The following is a 21,560-nucleotide window of genomic DNA, read 5'->3' on the forward strand; positions in this document are numbered from 1 at the left end:
GCTTTGCAGTCTGACTAAGGCAACATCTAGAACAATTTATTTCCCAGGAAAGTTTTCCTTGAAGAGGAAACCCTAGGCAGTTTAGATCCAGGTAGACTTCACATCTTGGACTTTGAGCACAGAGAACTTCATTCAAATGCTATTACGTATGAACATATACTAAATTGTTTTATAAAAGTAGTACTATTTGACGTATTGAGCCTCAGGGCATCACTGCAGCTTTCCATTGTTAAAGGCCTTAACCTTCTCACTTTGTCTTTTCACTCTCAACATTGAGTCTATCGATTTCTCAGCCCAGCTCAGCGACAAGACTGGAAATTAACTTAGAGGTATATGGGAGGGTTGTTGTCTTCAGGGTGTTGAACTGAGGCTAAAAATAGGTGGGGATTCCTGGGGCAGCCTTCTTCGTGGTCACAGGCACCACAAAAGGAAAACTAAGCAGGGAAATTTGCTTTCGAGCCCTGCCCACAAGGGAGGGTAAAAGCCCCCACCTCTGTTGCTCCCCACAGGAAAAGCTCAGGGTGACAGTGAGTTTGGTGCTTTCAAAATGTCAGGGCTCTCACAGACAGGCTGTCACCCCTTCCCGCCCCCAGACTTCTGATCAGAGGCTTTCCCTTTGGGTAAATTCACTTTCTTAGTTCAAGCTCAAATGTCTGTCCCTGACTGCCTGTAGCTATGTTTTGCCGCAGGCCTGATTAAGATAAAGGGAATGTGAAATATTGACACAACAGGGTTAATGTGGGGGAAAAAAAACTCTAAAGAAGCAAAGCACTGTAGGTAGGGAAAGCAAAACCCATTAATCTGTCAAGCATTTATTAAGCTCTTTTTTTTTTGGTGCCAGGCACTATGCTGTGATATGGAGCATAATAAAAATAAATTTTTATTTATAAAATAAAAATAAATATGGTTCCTGCTCTCAAGGCGCTTCTAGGCTGGTGAGAAGACCAGCAGGTAAATGAGTAGTTCTAGTAGGGAGTGATCAGAGATGTGGCCGAGGCCTGAACAAAGTGGCCTGGGAGCATGAGGCGGGGGAAGCCACACCACACTGAGAGGGATGGTCCAGGGCAGCTATTGAGAGACAAGTCAGAGTCAGGAGTGGGAAGAAGGTTGTGCAGGCAGAGGGTTAAGCCTGTGGTGGGGCTGGGAGGTGTGAAAGCAGCTTCACAGGGCTTGCTGTGTGGTAGAGGGATATGAGTAGGCAGGAAAGACACAGCACACAGCCATGTGACTGAGCCGAGAAGCTGGGCCTGCACCCTGAAACCTGTGGTGGGTCACTGATCAGGTGTATGCTTTAGAAGACAGTGTGGCAAATAAACTGGAGTAGGTTAGGCATGAGGCTGGTGGCCAGTTAAAGACAGTGACTGGAGGCCAGGCGCAGTGGCTCATGTCTGTAATCCCAGCACTTTGGGAGGTTGAGGCAGGTGGATCACCTGAGGTCAGGAGTTTGAGACTAGCCTAGCCAACATGGTGAAACCCCGTCTCTACTAAAAATACAAAAATTAGCTGAATGCGGTGGCGCATGCCTGTAATCCCAGCCACTCGGGAGGCTGAGGCAGGAGAATCACTTGAACCCGGGAGGTGGAGGTTGCAGTGAGCCGAGATATCGCACCACTGTACTCCTGCACTCCAGCCTGGGCAACAGAGCAAGACTCTGTTAAAAAAAAAAAAAAAAAGGACATGACTGGAAAGTGAGATGGCTACAGAGAGATCTAAGAACAAGGATTTCGAGGTCTGAGTGACTGATTGGATGTGAAGGAGACAAGGAAGAATCTAGGAGCTCTGTTTCTGACTTTGGTTATGTAATGGAAAAACAGGAGGAAGAGCAGGTTGAGGGGAAGATGATGGGCTCCATCTTGGACACATTAATTTCAAGATCCTGGTAGATACAAACAGCCAATTTAATGTGGAGAGTTCTAAGAGCATGCAATATATTGGAAGTCATTGACTTATTTGAGAAACGGACAAAGCCACCCAGGAATTCTGTGTAGAAGTCCAAACACCAAGACTGGGAACACCCAAAGAGGTGAGCTTGGCTGAGAAGCCAGCCAAGGAAACTGAGGAAAAGCATCCAGAGAGGTGTGAGGAAAAGCAGAAGAGAGGGCTGCCCAAAAGCTGAAGAACGTGAGAAGTACAAGAAAGTGGTCTTTGTAAACCAAGTGTCAAGTATGGCAAGATTGTGTGTCTATAGGAAACTGCACAGATATGCTAAAGCTCATGAATTCAGGCTAACTTGAGAAGAGAAAGGCCAGACTGAAAGAAAAGAAAGTTTTATTTAAGATATGATGTTTAATTACTTTTAAATACACAATTACAGGCTAACTAAAGGGCTCCTTCAGGGCTGTGATTCAAAGATTTACAATTATTTCATTAAAAGCACATAATGAAAACGTGGCATCTCTTTCATTTGATCAGTAAACAGATGGGAGTTGATGAAGTTAAGTGATGTGCTCAAGGTCACACAATTGAACAATTTGGACTAAAACCCAGATCTCTAGATATTGAGCCTGGTGCTCCTTCCTCTATATCAGTGGTTGGTTCTCAAACTTTGGCTTGTGTTAGAGTCACCTGGAGGGTTTGTTAAACCACAGCTTCCTGGGCCACCCCCCAGAGATTTTTATTCAGTAAATCTGGGTTGAGGCCTGAGATTGCATTTCTTACCAGTTGCAGGTTACCTATTGCTTTTGGCCCAGGACCACATTGAGGACCACTCCTCTGTATAAGCCTCTTTGTCTCTAACACTTAAAATACTCAAGGGTTCTAGAAGGCAGTTAGGTCTTTCAGGTTGCTTAATCATTTTCTCAGAAACCCTCCTTATATTATTAGTTTGCTTAAAAAGAATATTTTCTTCATGAAAACAGTCTCCTTGAACTTTATTCATTGACAACACTCAAGCTGTTTTAGATAGACACTGTTCTGGGCATTAAAGATATAGTAAAATACTTTGTCCTCAGAGGCCAGGCATGGTGGCTCACACCTGTAATTCCTAATCCCAACATTTTGGGAGGCCGAGGTGGGAGGATTGCTTGAGCCCAGGAATCTGAGACCAGCCTGGGCAACATGGTGAAAACCCATCTCAAAATAAAATACAAATAATACAAAAATTAGCCAGGTGTGGTGTCGTGCACCTATAGTCCCAGCTACTTGGGAGGCTGAAGCGTAAGAATCACCTGAGCCTAAGAGGTCGAGGCTGCAGTGAGCCGAGATCGCACCACTGCACTCTCCAGCCTGGGGGACGGGGTAAGACCTTGTCTCCAAAAAAAAAAAAAAAAAGGAAAAAGAAAAAACAAAGGAACAAAGGAACAAAAAAAACCTCTGTCCTCAGAGAGTTTACTTTGTGTAGGAGATACAAATGACACAAAAAATAAAAGAATATAATGTGTTAGTGAGAGCGCTAAGGAGGAAAACAGAAATAAAGGAAAAGTATGGAAATGTAGGGGCAGGAGAGCATGTTGACATTTTAGGTAGGGTGGCCAGAGTAGACAAGAAGGCAACCATGAAGTAAATACTTTTTTATTGTTGTTGTTGCCCGGCTAGAATGCAGTGAGGCGATCTCGGCTCACTGCAGCCTTGACTTCCTGGGCTCAAGTGATCCTCCCACCTCAGCCTCCCAAGTAGCTGAGACTACTACAGGCATGCATCTGCATGCCTGGCTAATTTTTTTTTTTTTTTTTGTATATTTAGTAGAGACGGTGTCTCACCAAGTTGCTCAGGCTGGCCTTGAACTTCTGAGCTCAAGCAATCCACCCGCCTCGGCCTCCCAAAGTGCTGGGCGTACAAGCATGAGCCATCATGCCTGGCTGAAGTGAATACCTGAATAAAGAGCATGAGCTGTGTGGCTGTCCAGGAAGGAGGGGCCAGGCGGTCTTCAGTGAGTGCAGAGGCCCAGAGAAGGACGCACCTTCAGGGACAGCAGGGGGTCAGCGTGGGGGACGTTGTGTGAGTCAGAGGAGTAACAGGAAATGAAATCAGAGGTAACAGAATGCCAGATCAATGCTGGGACCTTAGGAACTGATTTTGACAATATTTAGTAAATTCCCCTAGAAAATATCACTCCATTTCTCTTGCTTTAAAACATATTTTGAGGGAACTTTAGGTCCCAGCCTTGAGTGGGCCCCAGAAGCTCCCAATCCTAAAGGGTATAGAAGTTCCCTCCACAAAGTGGCTGATCAGTGTGCCAAGTTGCTTGTTTTCCCAAAGCAACAGAGTACAGACCCATACGGAGAGACATATATGGAAGGAAGTAGGTTTCTTTGGCCACGTTTTATGTATAAATGTGCCCTACTCCATCCTCCCCCAACCCATACGCCAACTCCTATCCTCAGCTTCTTCACTAAATTCCAAGTGAATTGCCCTGGCAATGTCTACCACATTTTTTCTGTATTACGAATTTCATCGTCTACACTTCTGGGAAAAATTAACCCCACCCTTATGAATTGTGAGCCGTGGCTCAGACCTTCAGTTCTTTTTATGGTCAAACTTTTGGGTCTTGGCCCACCCACAACCACCTGTAATGGGGGAAAAAAAAAACCTCATTAAAACATTAAAGGACTTTTTGTCATCCTGGAAGGTTACTAAACTTATATTCGAACAAATAGAAATCTTCAAAGTATAATAGTTGCCACAGTCAAAGGCAGATTACTAGGCTGAATAGATCATTGGTCTAAGAAAGTTGTGGAAAAAAAATCATGTCCTTTGCAGCGACACAGATGCAGCTGGAGGTCATTATCCTAAGTGAATTAGTGCAGGAACAGAAAACCAAATGCTGCGTGTTATCACTTATAAGTGGGAGCTAAACACTGGGCCACATGGACATAAACATGGTAACAGTAGACACTGAGGACTACGGAAGGGAGAAGGGAGGGAAGGGGGAAAAGACTGAAAAACTAGCTCCTGGGTACTATGCTCACTACCTGGGTGACAGGTTCCATTATACCCCAAACCTCAGCATCACTTAATATACCCTTGTCACAAACATGCACATGTACCCCCTGAATCTAGTACTTGACTATTTTGTCTTGGAACCTGGAGCTAGGTCCTGCAAAAAAAAACTTGGGACTATAAAGATGGAGTCCTGAACTCTAAGAGATTATATTCTAAAATAAAATGTCTTAGACCTCTGAGGATGTCGGGGTATTTATGAATATTAATGTTTTCCTATTGGTACATGAGAAATATTTTCTAGCAGAATAACTACAAAAAAATGCAAGCCTCCCTCACATTTTGGTTTTAAGCCTTCAGAGACTACATTTATTATCTTGAACAGAATATAATTTTGAAGTCATATTGGCAAATTGTCAAGTTATCTGTGGGTACAAACTATAAAATACTGGATATAAAACCAGACCAGATACAGTGGCTCTGGCCAGGCACGATGGCTCACACCTGTAATCTCAGCACTTTGGGAGGCCAAAGCGGGCGGATCACTTGAGGTCAGGAGTTCAAGGCCAACCTGGCCAACACCGTCTCTACTAAAAATACAAAAATTAGCCAGGCATGGTGGTGCTTGCCTTGTAATCCCAGCTACTTAGGAGGCTGAGGCTGGAGAATTGCGTGAACCTGGGAGGCGGAGGTTGCAATGAGTCCAGATAGTGCCAGTGCACTCCAGCCTGGGTGACAGAGCAATACACTATCTCAGAAACAAAACAAAACACAACACAACATATGAGATTTCACTGATGACTTTTCCAGACTTGAATTGGCTCTTGGGGACCCACATAGAGCAGAGGATGAATTTCTATAGGTGAACTTGCCAACTTCTCTAGAGCAGGCCCTGCTGCTCCATCTAGAATAACACATCACATGCGGGTTACTTCAAGATCCTAGCTGCTTCTGCTCCTAGGATCTGACAGCTGTTTGGGACAGGGACATTTTTTGCTGTTATTGATCTCTAAACTCTTAGACTGTAAGAGCTAGAAGTGACCTTTAAGGTCATTTAATCCAACTGTTCCTTTTATACTTAAAGCAAGTCTTTAACATCCTTGCCAAGGGCTCCAGCAATTTTGGTCAAACACCTCTATCTAGTGTTTACGCTTAGGAATAATCTTAGGTGAGAACAAATATCCTGATTCCATTTACTGAGGAAGGCTTTTGTGCAGGAGGTAAGTTTTGGTGTGGTTAATATATTCAATTTAAATGTAATTCAGTTCAATTAAAAAAGATGAAAAGGAAACTTGGCTAATGCTTTTTTTTTTTTTTGTCAAATGAAACAATATTGTGGATGAATAATCAATAATATTTCTTTGGAATACAGATAAATGGTAAACACTAATCCTAAATATCCATCATATTTGCCATCCTAATTTAAAAAATCCCAAATGCCAGACCACAATAGCAAAATGCTTAATAGTGCTGCCTACCCCAGTAAGCCATCATGGCTTGTCTCCACCCACACAAACAGATTTTATGGCCCAGTCTTTACATGAATCACTGTGAAAATGATAGCAAATGTAATAACCCCAGACAACTGCAATTATCTAAATGTCTCCCTATTAGCCATTTGAATGGCTGAAGCCTTATAATCAAATTAGAGTGAATGCTAATTGAAATCTAATAGAGCTTACATCCATGTGATTAGATATCAGAATTTGATTCCAATATTGTTAAATTACAGACAGGGCCCATCAAATCATACTAAAATGCAGTAACCTCAATGACAAAAGGAGATGGATTCTTTCAATAAAGAGATCAAGCTGGAACCAGTTTGTATGGTGTTACCGCCACCTACTGGGACTTAGTGGAACCGCACAGACAATTTTTCCTTTGACGTGGGCACAATTATTCTCTTTTATCTTTTTTCTTTTCTCTTTTCTTTTCTTTCTTTCTTTTTTTTTCTTTTTTTGACGGAGTCTCGCTCTGTCGCTCAGGCTGGAGTGCAGTGGCGCAATCTCAGTTCACTGCAACCTCCGCCTCCCTGGTTCAAGCGATTCTCCTGCCCCAGCCTCCTGAGTAGCTGGGACTACAGGCACAAGCCATCACACCCGGCTAATTTTTGTATTTTTAGTAGTGATGGGGTTCCAGCATGTTGGCCAGGATGGTCTTCATCTCCTGACCTCGTGATCTACCGGCCTCGGCCTCCCAAAGTGCTGGGATTATAGGCGTGAGCCATTGCACCCAGCCTTTTCTTTCTTTTTTGAGACTGAGTATCCCTCTGTTGCCCAGGCTAGAATGCAGTGGTGTGATCACAGGTCATTGCAGCCTCAACCTCCTGAGCTCAAGCGATCCTCCCATCTCAGCCTCATGAGTATGTGGGACTGCAGGTGTGTGCAACCACACCCAGCTAATTTTTGCGTTTTTTGTAGAGACAGAGTCTCACTATGTTGCACAGGCTGGTCTCAAACTCCTGGACACAAGCGATCCATCTGCCTTGGCCTTCCAAAGTGCTGGGATTACAGGCGTGAGCCACCGCACCTGGCCTACATAGAAACTTAAATATTTGCATACTGGATTTGGCCCCAAATTAGCCTGATTATTTATTTATTTATTTTTTTTTTGAGACAGAGACTCACTCTGTTGCCCAGGCTGGAGTGCAGTGGCGTGATCTGCACTCACTTCCACCTCCGCCTCCTGGGTTCAGTTGATTCTCCTGCCTCAGCCTCCTGAGTAGCTGGGACTACAGGCACACGCCACCATGCTCCGCTAATTTTTGTATTTTTAGTAGAGACGGGGTTTCACCACGTTGGCCGGGATGGTCTTGATCTCATGGCCTCATGAGCTACCCGCCTTGGCCTCCCAAAGTGCTGAAATTGCAGGCGTGAGCCACCATGGCCCACCAGCCTGATTTTTTAAAATTATAATTTTATTTTTTATATTTTTTTATTTCAATAGTTCTTGGGGTACAGGTGGTTTTTGGTTACATGGATAAGTTCTTTAGTGGTGATTTCTGAGATTTTAGTGCACCTGTCACATGAGCAGTGTACACTGTACCCAATATGTAGTCTTCCATCCTTCGCTGGCCTCCCAGCCTTCCCCCACAAGTCCCCAGAATTCATTGCATCATTCTTGTGCCTTTGTATCCTCATAGCTTAGCTCATGCTTTTAAGTGAGAACATAAATTATAATTTTCTTTACTCCAGTGTGTATTTCTAAACCACGCTGAATTGTTAATAAGGCAAGAATATAAACATATAAATGAAAAAGTTTGAATAAAACTTACTGGAAAAGCAAAGAAATATCATTTGAAACATTTAACAAGGGTTAAATACATCTGAAGTGATAAAAAGCTTACTTCAATGCCAGCATTATGGCTAGTGACAGGCAGAACAATGCGGCCCCCCGCCACCCCCTGCCCCCGGATGTCTTAGTCCTAATTCTCAGAATTTGTGATTTTGTTAGGTTATATGGCAAAAGGGAATTTAGGCTGCAGATAGAATTAAGGATATTAATCAGACGACCTTGAGATAAGGAGATTAGCCTGTCTTATCCAGGTGGGCCCAGTGTAACCATAACAGTACTTATAAACAGAGGAGGGAGGCAGAAGAAAAACAGGGAAATGGCAGTGTGAAAAAGACATGGCCTGATGTTGCTGGCTTTGAAGGTGGAGGGATGAGGCCACAACCCAAGGGATGCAGGCAGCCTCTAAAGCTGGAAAAAGATCAGGAAATTGAGTCTTCTCTAGAGCCCCCAGAAGGAGCACAGTTCTGCTGTCCCTTTGATTTCAGCCCAGTGAGACTCATTTTGGACTTCTGACCTTCAGAACTGTTACATAATACATTTGTATTGTTTAAGCCACTAAATTTGCGGTAATTTGTTATGGCAGCGATGGGAAAACTTGTACATGGATTGACAGAAGGGAGGCTGAAAGTGAAGAGGCAAGTAAAGATCAAGGCACTGTTACATACGGGCAAAGCAGTAGACATGGAATCAGAAATTCCCTGCTCTGCCAGTTACTGTTAGTACCTCTGTAACTCAGTTACTTAACCTCTCTGTGTTTCAATACTTTCATCTGTATGAAGGGCTGGTACTTCCTCAGATGGCTGTTGTGAGGAAGAAATGAATCGATGCGAACCCTTAGCACAGTGCGTTTGGAGAGCCCTAACACATGTGCACTGCTGTTGCTGCTGCCACATGCCGTCACTATGACTGCCACAGGGTTAATGGTGGTTTTTTATTGTTGTTTAATGAGTAGGTGTTTATTTACAAAATTATGTGTACCATATATACATAATTCAGACAAAATTCACAAGTGAAGGATTACAGATTAAAATTACATTAGATTTTTGCATATAACAAGGTTTTATTTAGCACATTCAATTAAACCTCTGCCTCTATAATCACATTGCATTTTTGGTGGTTCCTGCACAGTAGATGACAGGCCTTGGCTTACAGAAGTGAAAACAGACTATCTCATTGTAAGCAATTATTCTTGAAATTTTGATTGGCAACTTTGGCTCTAGGTTAGTAAAATTAAATTTGCTTCTTATTAATCATGACTATTGGGTACCAATTTAGGGTGTCAGTCTTTTATTAAGTTTTTGGAATGGGTCAGAATATGCAGAACTACACAATATTAAACATGGTGCTAGGCCAGGCTTGGTGGCTCACATCTGTAATCCCAACACTTTGGGAGTCCGAGGTGGGAGGATCACTTGAGGCCAGGAGTTCAAGACCAGTGTGGCCAACATGGCGAAACCCTGTCTCTACTAAAAATACAAAAATTAGCTGGGTGTGGTGGAGGGTGCCTGTATTCCCAGCTACTCAGGAGGCTGAGGCCAGAGAATCGCTTGAAGCTGGGGGGCAGAGGCAGCAGTGGGATGAGATTGTGCCACTGCACTCCAGCCTGGGCAACAGAGTAAGACTCTGTCTCAAAAAAAAAGAAAGAAAATGGTGCTAATGTTTGCAATTGAGAATCTCCACAATGTAAATTATTTACTTGATAGTTCTAATTAAAAGTGTCAGTTTTCATATTCTATATATAATTCCTATAATTATACATCATTTAAATTTTTTATTTAAAAAAAATTTATGTTCATAAGAAGTTGCAAAATAGTATATAGAGTTCCCCTATATCCTTCACTCATCTTTCTTCAGTGCTAATATTATCAAAACCAGCAAACTGATGCTGGTACAATGTTAACCATAACTACAGATCTTATTCAGATTTCACAGTTCTTACACATACTTTTTTTTTTCAGTATAAAAGTTCTATGAAATTTTATCATATGTATAGGGTTGTGTAACCATTACCATGATCAGGATACAGAATCGTGCTGTCACCACAAAGAAACTCCTTGTATTACCCCTCACAGTCACACTGTCCCCTGTCCCTAATCCCTGGCGCTGACTGATCTGTTTGCCATCATTATAATATTGTCATTTTGAGAATGTTACATGAATGGAATTATATTTCAACTTTTGAGATTGGCTTTTTTCAAGCCAATTCACTCAGTGTAATGCCTTTGAAATCTATCCAAGTTGCTATATGTGTTAATAGTTTGTTCCTTCTTATTAATGAGTAGTACACCGTTATATGGGGGTACCAGTTTATCCATTCACCTGTTGAAGAATATTTGTTTGCAGTTTTGGGCTTTTACAAATGAAACTGCTATAAACATTCATGTACAGGTTTTTGTGTGAATATAAGCTTCATTTCATTTCATTTCTTTTTTTTTTTTTTTTGAGACGGAGTTTTGCTCTGTCACCCAGGCTGGAGTGTAGTGGTGCCATCTCAGCTCACTGCAACCTCCCCCTCCCAGGTTCAAGCAATTCTCTGCCTCAGCCTGCTGAGTAGCTGGGATTACAGGTGCCCATCACCACGCCTGGCTAATTTTTTTGTATTTGTAGTAGAGATGGAGTTTCACCATCTTGGTCAGGCTGATCTTGAACTCCTGACCTTGTGATCCACCCACCTCAGCCTCCCAAAGTGCTGAGATTACAGGCGTGAGCCACTGTGCCCAGCCCATAAGCTTCATTTCTTTAGATAAATACCCAGTTTTGTAAGGTTTTAGGAGTTAAGATCATTGGTGTTAAAATACTTTGTAAATGGCAATGCTCACTTCAAATTTAAGGTGGGTTACTCTGAGTTATCTTAAGAATGATAAACAGTGACAAAAGGCTGAAAAATTTGGGGAGAATACGTGGTAAGTGTTGGTAGCAAAGGGAACCCAATTTTGAGTTTTTTACTTTGTAGAAAATAAAATGCTGTTAACGGAAAGTGTGAGACATAGGGGCAACCTTTTATACAGTGGAAATGTGGGATTGAACTAAAAACAAAAGACTGGAATATCTTGGTACATTGGCAGTGCACCAGCCACTGAAGGATGTACACAATTAGTGGAGAGAATATTAATTGGAAGAAAGATGAACAGAGACAGAAAGGCAGATTCATTAATTCATCTAGCCAATATTTACTGGGCCTCTACTATCGGCCATGCATTGTTGTTGACCCTAGACCCACCCAGGAGCAAGTCTCTGTGTTATGAAGCTTATATTCTAGATAGAGTGAAAGACAATAAACAAGGAATATGTAAGAGAACGTCAGAGAGTGATAAATACTATGCACAAATATAAAACAGGGAAAGGAACTGGAGAGAGACTGGAGATGCTATTTTAGAATATATAGTCAGGAAGGCCTCTGTGTGGAGGTGATAGTTTTAGAAGTTTCTGGGGAGCTGAGATCATAGGAAGAAAAGAATTGAGCCAAGACTTGGTTCAGAGGAAGTTGTTGGAAGACAACATAGGAAATTATGACATCTGAACATAAACAAGACCAAATGCACAAAATGTAAGGACAAATATTAAAGTACGTTAAGATGCAAAGCTTCTCTATGACAACAGTTACCTAAAAAAAAGAGTTAAGCTGGAGACTTTGGTGCTTTTTTTTTTTGAGATGGAGTTTTGCTCTTGTTGCCCAGGCTGGAGCATAATGGTGCAGTCACTGCAACCTCTGCCTCCCGGGTTCAAGCGATTCTCCTGCCTCAGCCTCCTGAGTGAGTAGGTGGGATTATAGGCATGTGCCACCACGCCCAGCTAATTTTGTATTTTTAGTAGAGATGGGGTTTCATTGTGTTGGCCAAGCTGGTCTGAAACTCCTGACCTCAGGTGATCTGCCTGCCTTGGCCTCCTAAAGTGTGGGGATTACAGGCTTCAGCCAATGTGCCCGGCCAAGATTTTGAAATGATATTTAGGAGTGTAAATTAACACAGTCAATTTCAAGACAATTTGTTATATACATTCATAGGAAGAAGGAAATTTTTGGTTTTGGGGGTCAGGGACCAAGTCATTATTAGGGTATGCTACATTTCTTTTACTTTATATAACTGTGTCTTTCTGTGTTCTACAGAGAAACAGCTTGAAAATGGGGTACTATCCAAATGTCAGTTAGTGTTATTATTGATGATTTTGTGACTCCTCCTGTGCCTCTCATGCACTATGATGATAAAATGTATCCATTCTCTAAAGAAAGGCACTATGGCTGCAGTGAACCATGGTCATGCCACTTCACTCCTGCCAACAGAGCAAGACCCTGTCCCAAACAAAGCAAAACAAAACAAAAACAAAACACTATCCTTATCCTTTTTCTTTTCTTTTGTCAATATAGGCAGATAATAATGTTCAAGTTTTCTTGGAAGATCAGGAAAAAAAATCGTGAAATAGATCATCTTTATTCCTGCATTATTTTTGTGCAGAGAGGGATGTTCCCATTCCACTGTCCTCTGCAGCTTTTCTCTAGACAGGATGTCTGCTTTTCTACTGACTCTCTTTTCCAGGGTGGGAGGGTAAGGCAGGGCTTTGGAAAGAGGTGAGCTTTAGGTCAGTTTTAACAAAACACAATATTATAGATACAATTGAGGCCCCTTTTGAAGCTCTTTGCAATCTCAATTCCCTGACTCCTTTGCCAATATGTATTCTTCCTATATTTTCATAATTTTGGTACATATGAATGTATCTGCAAATAATGGATATCAATACTATTATTAAGTCTTACATAAATGGTATCTTAAATGTATCCTTTTGCAAATTACTTTTCCACTCACCATTATGATTTGAGATTTACTCATATGGATTCATGTTGTTCATTCACATAACTTCATTGCTATATTCTACATTTATTCATCCATTTCCTTACTGGTGATAGACAATACTATGGTGAATGTTTTTTGTATGTGTCCCCTTAGGCACATATATGATGGTTTCTTCAGGGCAGTGATACTCAAAGTGTGGTACATGAACCAGCAGCATCAGCATGACCTGGAATTTGTTAGAAATGTAAATTTTTGGGGCTTTAACCCAGGCTTACTAAATCAGAAACTGAGGTGGGGTGGGGTGAGGTGGGGCCTACCAAATGATTTTAATAAATTCTCCAGTGATTCTGATGCACACTAAAGTTTGAGAATTACTGTTCTAGCTATAATTTTATAGAATTGCTGGGTTATAGGATATGTGTATTTACAAATTTATGAGATTTAGACAAATTGTCTTTAAAGTGATTGTGCTAATTTACACTCTTTTTTTTAAAAAAAGCTTAAGTAATGTTCTTGTTACTTTAATACATTGAATATTAATTTATTAAGCTGAAGTAACATCTCATCTGTCCATACAGGCAGCCCTTGAAGACATTTTGTTTTATTGTATTTTATTTTTGTTTGAGATGAAGTCTCACTCTGTTGCCCAAGCTGGAGTGCAGTGGTACAATCTCAGCTCACTGCAGGCTCCGCCTCCCGGGTTCCCGCCATTCTCCTGCCTCAGTCTCCCAAGTAGCTGGGACTACAGGCGCCCGCCACCACGCCCGGCTAATTTTTTTGTATTTTTAGTGGAGACGGGATTTCACTGTGTTAGCCAGGTTAGTCTTGACCTCCTGACCTTGTGATCCGCTCGCCTTGGCCTCCCAAAGTGCTGGGATTACAGGCGTGAGCCACTGCGCCCGGCCAATTTACACTCTTAAATATAATTTCTGCCTATAGATTTTAACTTTTTAAAAAAGTTGTGGGGAAATGGCGGCTTCAGGAGAGAGCGGGACTTCCGGTGGCGGAGGCGGCACAGAGGAAGCGTTTATGATCTTCTACAGTGAGGAATAAAGATGGCATACAGCATACCAGATATTCATTCCAACTAGCATTCCAACCCTGACAGTGACGCCAAGAATGTTTTCCTGGGGCTGCCTGGCGCTTGTTCTCCCTGGCGTTGTCTTCAGGTGAAACAAATAGAGAAGAGAGACTTGGTTCTAACATCCAAAAATCACATTGAAAGACTGACCCGTCCTGGTTCCTCTTACTTCAATTTGAACCCATTTGAGGTTCTTCAGATAGATCCTGAAGTTACAGATGAAGAAATAGAAAAGAGGTTTCAGCAGTTATCCATCTTGGTGCATCCTGACAAAAATGAAGATGATGCTGACAGAGCACAAAAGGCTTTTGAAGCTGTGGACAAAGCTTACAAGTTGCTACTGGATCAGGAGCAAAAGAAGAGGGTCCTGGATGTAATTTAGGCAGGAAAAGAATACGTGGAACACACCGTGAAAGAGCGAAAAAAAAAAAAAAGCAATTAAAGAAGGAAGGAAAACCTACGATTGTAGAGGAGGATGATCCTGAGCTGTTCCAACAAGCTGTATATACAGACAATGAAACTCTTCGCTCAGCTGGAAATTAAAAGGAAAGAGAGAGAAGCCAAAGAGATGCATGAAAGGAAACGACAAAGGGAAGAAGAGATTGAAGCTCAAGAAAAAGCCAAACGAGAAAGAGAGTGGCAGAGAAACTTTGAGGAAGGTTGAGATGGTCGTGTGGATAGCTGGCGAAACTTCCAAGTCAATACAAAGGGGAAGAAAGAGAAGAAAAATCGGACCTTCCTGAGACCACTGAAAGTAAAAATGGAGCAGCGTGAGTGACCACCCGGGATCACAGGCACAGAACCTTCCCCCTGCTGTCTCCCTTCCTGCTTCAAAGGACTCATTCTTTCCTCCCACTTCCACCTCAACATAGAGTAGTATTTGCTTTTTAGTCCATTTCGTTTTCAATACAATTTAATATCGATCAGAGTAATTCTTTTGTACATTGAAATGAGGGGACTGGTTTAAAAAAAGACCTTCCTCTTCCCTGCCCCTAGAACAACCAGGATTGGAAGGAGCCATCATTGGTGCTGCCTTCTCTTTCCACAGCCTGTAACTCAATGTTCTGTACTTCACTGAATTGTGATAGTTAGAAACTTCGTGGATAGTTTGTGGAAATCATCCAGTTAAACATATTGCTTAAAATGGTGTTGCTGTGACTTCAGAGACAGGCCTGGAAGAGGCACTTTGGAAGCCCCTTGGCTTCAGTTGCTCGCTTCTGGGTGTGCTCCCTTCGAAGGCCCAGATAAGACAGGGAACACCTGTGGGCACACAGAGCAGGCACCTAATGCCCTGATGCCCTGTGGTGCTTGGCATGTGCCCCCCGTCTACTGACCAATCAGCATGGCATGAGGCCCATGCCACCCAAACCTTTCACTTTCCGAAGAGCTAGCCGTCCTCCTCCCAGTACCATGGTGTCCTAGCCTGTCTGCCTTTGTTAGTAGTAATATTTTTTATGTATGATAAATTTTTATAACCACCCCTCCAAAAAAAGTGGTTAACTATTGTCATAGAAAAGCTTTACTTTTTGTTGTTTTTTAATAATTTCAGCTTTTATTTTAGATTCAGGGAGTATACGTGCAGGTTTGTCACATGCGTACATTGCTTGATGTTGAGATGTGGAGTACAAATGATCTTGTCACCCCAGATAGTGAGTATAGTACCCAGTAGGTAGTTTTTTAATTCTTGCTCCATTCCCCCCTCACCGGTCTAGTAGTCCCCATATCTGTTGTTTCCATCTTCATTTCCATGAGTTCCTAATGTTTAACTCCCACTTATAAGCGAGAACATGCCATATTTGGTTTTCTGTTCCTGCATTAATTCGGAGAAACTTTACTTTTTTTTTTTTTTTTTTTTTTTTGAGATGCAGTCTCGCTCTGTCACCAGGCTGGAGTGCAGGGGCTTGATCTTGGCTCACTGCAACCTCCACCCCCAGGGTTCAAGCGATTCTCCTGACTCAGCCTCCCAAGTAGCTGGGACTACAGGTGTGTGCCACCATGCCTGGCTAATTTTTGTATTTTTAGTAGAGGCAGGGTTTCACCATGTTGGCCAAGATGGTCTAGATGTCTTGACCTCATGATCCACCTGCCTCAGCCTCCCAAATTGCTGGGATTACTGGCATGAGCCACCATGCCCAGCCGAAGCTTTACATTTTAATGTAGTTTAATTTAATACGTGTGTTTGTTTTATGCCTTTCATCTTGTTTGTGTCCAGATGTCATAGGGAATCTTCTAAATTGTCTTCTAATTACTTTAAATTTTCATTTTTCCCAATTAGGTCCTTAAACATTTAAAAATTAATCCAAGTATAGTAGTGCTTTTTTCTGACCCAGCCTTGCTAAAGAGACAGGGCTCCTGACAACTTTAAAGAACCTGGATGGTCTACTAAAAGATAAATTCAAATAGTGTCATTTTAGGTGCAGATTTGTTGTTGGGGGTGCGGTGTGAGAGTGGTCATGGGTAATATGTGCATGGTAACAACAGCAACAAAAAATTTCAAGCCTCTTGCCATGTGGCCTGTTGTCCCAGCTACTTGGTAGGGGGTGGGGGGTGGGGGCTGAGGCAGGAGGATTGCTTAAGGCCAGGAGTTTGAGCCCTTGAATAACCACTGCATTCGGCCTGGGCAACATAATGAGACCCTTTCTCTTAAACCAAAACAATCAAACATCCAATAGGTTTACAATAATGAAAAACAAATATATTTTAAGATTAATAGGGGAGAAGTTAGCACTGTGTTTTCTACAGTTTTTTAATTTATAGTGTTGGGGAGTCTGTGACTTTTTGATTGATTGAGACAGGCTTTGTCACCCAGACTGGAGCGCAGTGGCTCAATCATGGCTTAATGCAGCCTTAACCTCACTTTTTGTAGAAACTGGGTTTCACTATGTTACCCAGGCTGGTCTTGAACTCCTGGGCCCAAGTGATCCACTTGCCTTGGCCTCCCAAAGTGCTAGAATTACAGGCATGAGCTACTGAACCTGGCCCCTTGTGACCTTCTCTATTTTAGTGCATCATAGATGCCATTACATGTGGGTCCCATTCAACACACAGGCTATGAAAATTGCACTATTTGAAAATACATTGCTTGCAGATATGGGATTCTTAGTACAAATTCCAAGAAAATAGGGCTTGGGGGGTAATTTGTAGTTTACTGGGAAAGAGCCTTCCAATATTTTCAGCTGATCCTAGACGATTCCCCATTCTAATCTTGTGGCTGGAACAATGCCGAGCACATAGGAAGTGCTTTATAAGTGTTGATTCACTGATAGATTATAGAAGGTGCTGAACTACCCAAACTTTTGACTTTGACATCTACCTAGAAGTGCTTGTCCTGCAGAGGAAAGCTGAGATCCTGGTATTAACATATACTATAGAGCAACAATTTATCAAGTCTGCCCACCTGCTATTTTAAGTATTTAAAAATTGCAACAAACATGGTGCTTTGGAATGATTTATTAATGTACAATTTGTACATTAATATGGTTAGGCATAGATTTTAGTTCAACATACTTTGCATTAAGTTCAGTTCAAAGAGTATTTTTGTGAACTTACTGTGTGCTTCACTAACCTCTGAGGGCACAATGATGAGCATAACACAGTCTCTGCTTTAACTTAATCAGGATGATGCTCCCTCTCTGTATTATAAATATGGAAAACAAGGCCTATCTAATCTTAGTCCATATTTGTCTGGCAAAATTCTACCTTATATTAAAAAAAAACACACAAAGTCTAATTGTATGTCTAAGCCCAAAACAATATTCCCAGTAGGCCTTATGGAATTGGGTAAAGGATTCAACAATAAGGGAAGCAGTTTCAGAGGGCAGAAGTGAGATGCATGTTGGTTTATGGAACATGAAGGAAATAGTAGGAAGCAGTTATTAATCTAACTACACCATTCCACATACAAAGCCTGGAAGGAGTCTCCCTGACTAGGGAGTGGTGTCGCAGGGCTCCCCTATCTACAGTTAAATGTGCTTGTGAAGGGCGTCTGTTGCCTTCTTTCTTCTCTAGCATGCACCAGCACCCTTCCACCCACCACTCAATTCTCCTTGTACTTTTGTTTTGCTTTGCCTGGCTCAATTTAGGGCTTTGCAATATAATGTCTAGAGGTTTAGTTTTGTCACTGTAGAATCAAATGAGCCTGGAGGTTATTTGGTTTTAATTATCATTTACTGAAACAATCAATGTAGAGGATTTAGTCATTCAAATGGTTACTGGAGGGACATTTAGGTAATTGCAACTGTTGAATGTTCTCTCTTCTGTTAATTGTTTTTATTGAATGAGATTTATATCTAGGTATTAAAGAGAAGTTGTAGCTGTGAGTATCACAGGCCAACATTTTGGAAGGAAGTGGTGGGAAGGAGATCTGGGCCCTAAGCTTGGCCCTGCTTTTCATTTTTTTTTTTTAATTTTTATTTTTTTGAGACGAAGTCTCACTCTGTCACCCACGCTGGAGGGCAGTGGCGCGATCTTGACTCACTGCAACCTCCGCCTCCCGGGTTCAAGTGATTCTCCTGCCTCAGCCTCCCGAGTAGCTGGAATTACAGGTGCCCACCACCATACCTGGCTAATTTTTTTTTTTTTTTTTTTTTTTTTTTAATTTTTAGTAGAGATGGGGTTTCCCCATGTTGGCCAGGCTGGTCTCAAACTCCCAACTTCAAGTGATCTGCTCGCCTCGGCCTCCCAAAGTGCTGAAATTACAGGCATGAGCCACCGCACCCAGCTTTCACTCTTTTATAAATGCCTCACTTCTAGGTTTTCAAAATGTCATGTAAGTATACAGTCTAGTGTCTGTCATCACAAACATGTACATTTGGTCATGTCTCTGTGCTTAGTTGCCATAACAGACACTTTTAAGATTATATAAAATAATATGCACTGCCCTAAATGGAATTTTCTGAGTGTAGTATTTTGATTGGCTTTTCCATTTCTTATGTAAGCACCTAAGGTTACCATTCTATTTAGTGCTCTTCAGGATGAAAAATATTTTGTCTTCCTACCTAGTTTCAGTGAATGAGGCCTGCAAATTTAACTAACTAAAGACAGATTAACAGGAAAAAGGGTATGATTTTTATTGATATTAATACTTTTAAATGCATGGAAGCTTCACAGAGATGATGTGAAAACTCAAAGATGTGCTCAGAACTTGCATTTTTTTTTTTTTTGAGATAGAGTTTCACTCTGTCGCTCAGGCTGGAGTGCAGTGGCATAATCTCAGCTCACTGCAGCCTCTGACTCCCAGGTTCAAGTGATTCTCCTGTCTCCATCTCCTGAGTAGATGGGACTACAGGCATGTGCCACCATGCCCCACTAATTTTTGTAATCCACCTGCCTCAGCCTCCCAAAGTGCTGGGATTACAGGTGTGAGCCACTGCACCTGGCCAGACCCTGGAGCTTGTATACCCTTCTTAACAAAAGAAGATGGGTTTGGGCTTCAAGGGACAAATATTGTGGGAATTGACTAGGACATATATGAAGGAAACTAATGGAAGATAAGGGTTATTTTAGTAGGGCTTGTTTATGAGGAGTCATCTTGGTGTGACATCTCTGGTAATGAGTCATTCTCATTTTCCTGGCATAAAGGGGTACCTTCCTCAAAGGAAAATTTATGCCCTGTTTTTAGGCAGATAAAGGGAGGGCAGAGAACTTTTCCTGCATCAGTTGCCTTCAGCTCAAAATAATCCTTATGCCAAAGTGGCATATTTTGGGATGGCATATCCTGATCGCTTTCAGTACCATCTCCCCATTTTTAGAAAGAAAGAAATGGAAGTATAGAAAGATGAAAGGATTTGGCTCTAGTCACATGGCAAATTAGTGGTTTAGCTGGAACCACAATCCCAATCTTCTGATCATGAGTCTTATAATTACTTTTATTATCTGAAGGTCAGGACCCAGCAGATGCTTTGGTTGGCAACAGAAGCATAATTCAGGGTACACAGACTTTAGTAACCAATTCCTCCTAGACAAATGAGTGTTTACATTTTCAGTCTCAATGAAGGTTAAATTTTAGCACCTAACTACATTGAAGAAGGGTTTGTATGTGTTCTCCTTTTTCTTTATTAAGGAAGTGTACACACACAAAAAACCTTTACAATCCCATGATTCTGAAATAATGCAATTCCCACTGAAATAGTTATTTTGAGTTATCTTTGAAAGGAATTTTTTTCTGGCTCAGTTATTTGTTCTCAGATAATTAGACCTCTTCCTCTACTTTTCAAGTGATTTAGTATCTTTTTTTCTGGATATGAAAGTTCTAAGTCCTCTGTTTATTAAAATTTCAAACATTACAGATATATACAACATGGTTATTAACAATATACTGTGTCTATCATCCTCAGAGATAATCACTGCCAATTACTTAGTGTATTTCTCTCTAGGTTTTTTTCTATGTACATACTAAAAAATATTTTTTTCACACAAAAATGGGATCATGTTATTCATACTGTTTTTTAAAAATTGAAGTAAAATCTATACAACATAAAATATATCATTTTAGCCGTTTTAAACTGTACAACTCAGTGTCTTTTAGTATAGCCACAATGTTATGAAACCAATTACCACTATTTAATTCCAGAATATTTTTTTCACCCCATAAACACCACCATACCCTATTCATACAGTTTTGCATCTTACTTTCTTACTTAATGCATCCTTCTATGTTAAGATATGTCACATTCTATTTCATAGCTCTGTAGCATTTCATTATAAGCACCATAGTTATTTAAACAACTTCAATTAATGGACAGTTGTGTTATTCCGGTTTTTTTGTTTTTTTTTATTTTTTAGAGGTGGGGTTTGTCCATGTCACCCATGTCACCCAGGCTAGTCTTGACTCAAGGAGCCCTCCTGCCTCGTCCTCCCAAAGTGCTGGGATTACAGGTGTGAGCCACTGTGCTTGGCCTATTCCAGGTTTTTAAAATATTATAAACAGGCTGGGCGCAGTGGCTCACGCCTGTAATCCTAGCACTTTGGGAGGCTGAGGCGAGTGGATCACCTGAGGTCAGGGGTTCAAGACCAGCCTGCCAACATGGTGAAACCCTGTCTCTACTAAAAATACAAAAAATTAGCCAGGTGTGGTAGTGGGCATCTGTAATCTCAGCTACTTGGGAGGTTGAGGCAGGAGAACTGCTTGAACCCGGGAGGCGGAGGTTGCAGTGAGCTGAAACCGCGCTACTGCACTCCAGCCTGGGTGACAGAGTGAGACTCTGTCTCAAAAATAATTAAATAAATAAATAAACAATCTATACTAAATGTCAAACATTTGCACGCTTTTGTGAGATAAATTATTAGAAATAAAAATGTTGAGTCAAAGGGCATGAACATTAAAAATGCAATAAAAATTGTTATGTTTCTCTCCAAAAAAGTTGTACTAATTAACAATCCCAGCAAGGGTATTTCCCCACTCATGTTTTCCAATCCTCTTGTCAACCCTGAATATTATAAATGTAAAAATTTTTTCCAATCTGATAGGCAGAAATAATTACATTATTGTTTTAGTTTTTGATTAACCATAAGGGAGGTTG

At 41.4% G+C, this 21,560-nt stretch overlaps 1 pseudogene; it reads left to right on the forward strand.

Annotated features, from left to right (window-relative positions):
• The first annotated feature begins 3,823 nt into the window (after positions 1-3,823).
• On the forward strand, positions 3,824-15,038 carry LOC129012319 (dnaJ homolog subfamily C member 8-like; annotated as a pseudogene).
• Positions 15,039-21,560: the final 6,522 nt, after the last annotated feature.

This window comes from Pongo pygmaeus, chromosome 15 (genome assembly GCF_028885625.2).
Source record: "Pongo pygmaeus isolate AG05252 chromosome 15, NHGRI_mPonPyg2-v2.0_pri, whole genome shotgun sequence".
NCBI lineage: Eukaryota > Metazoa > Chordata > Mammalia > Primates > Hominidae > Pongo > Pongo pygmaeus.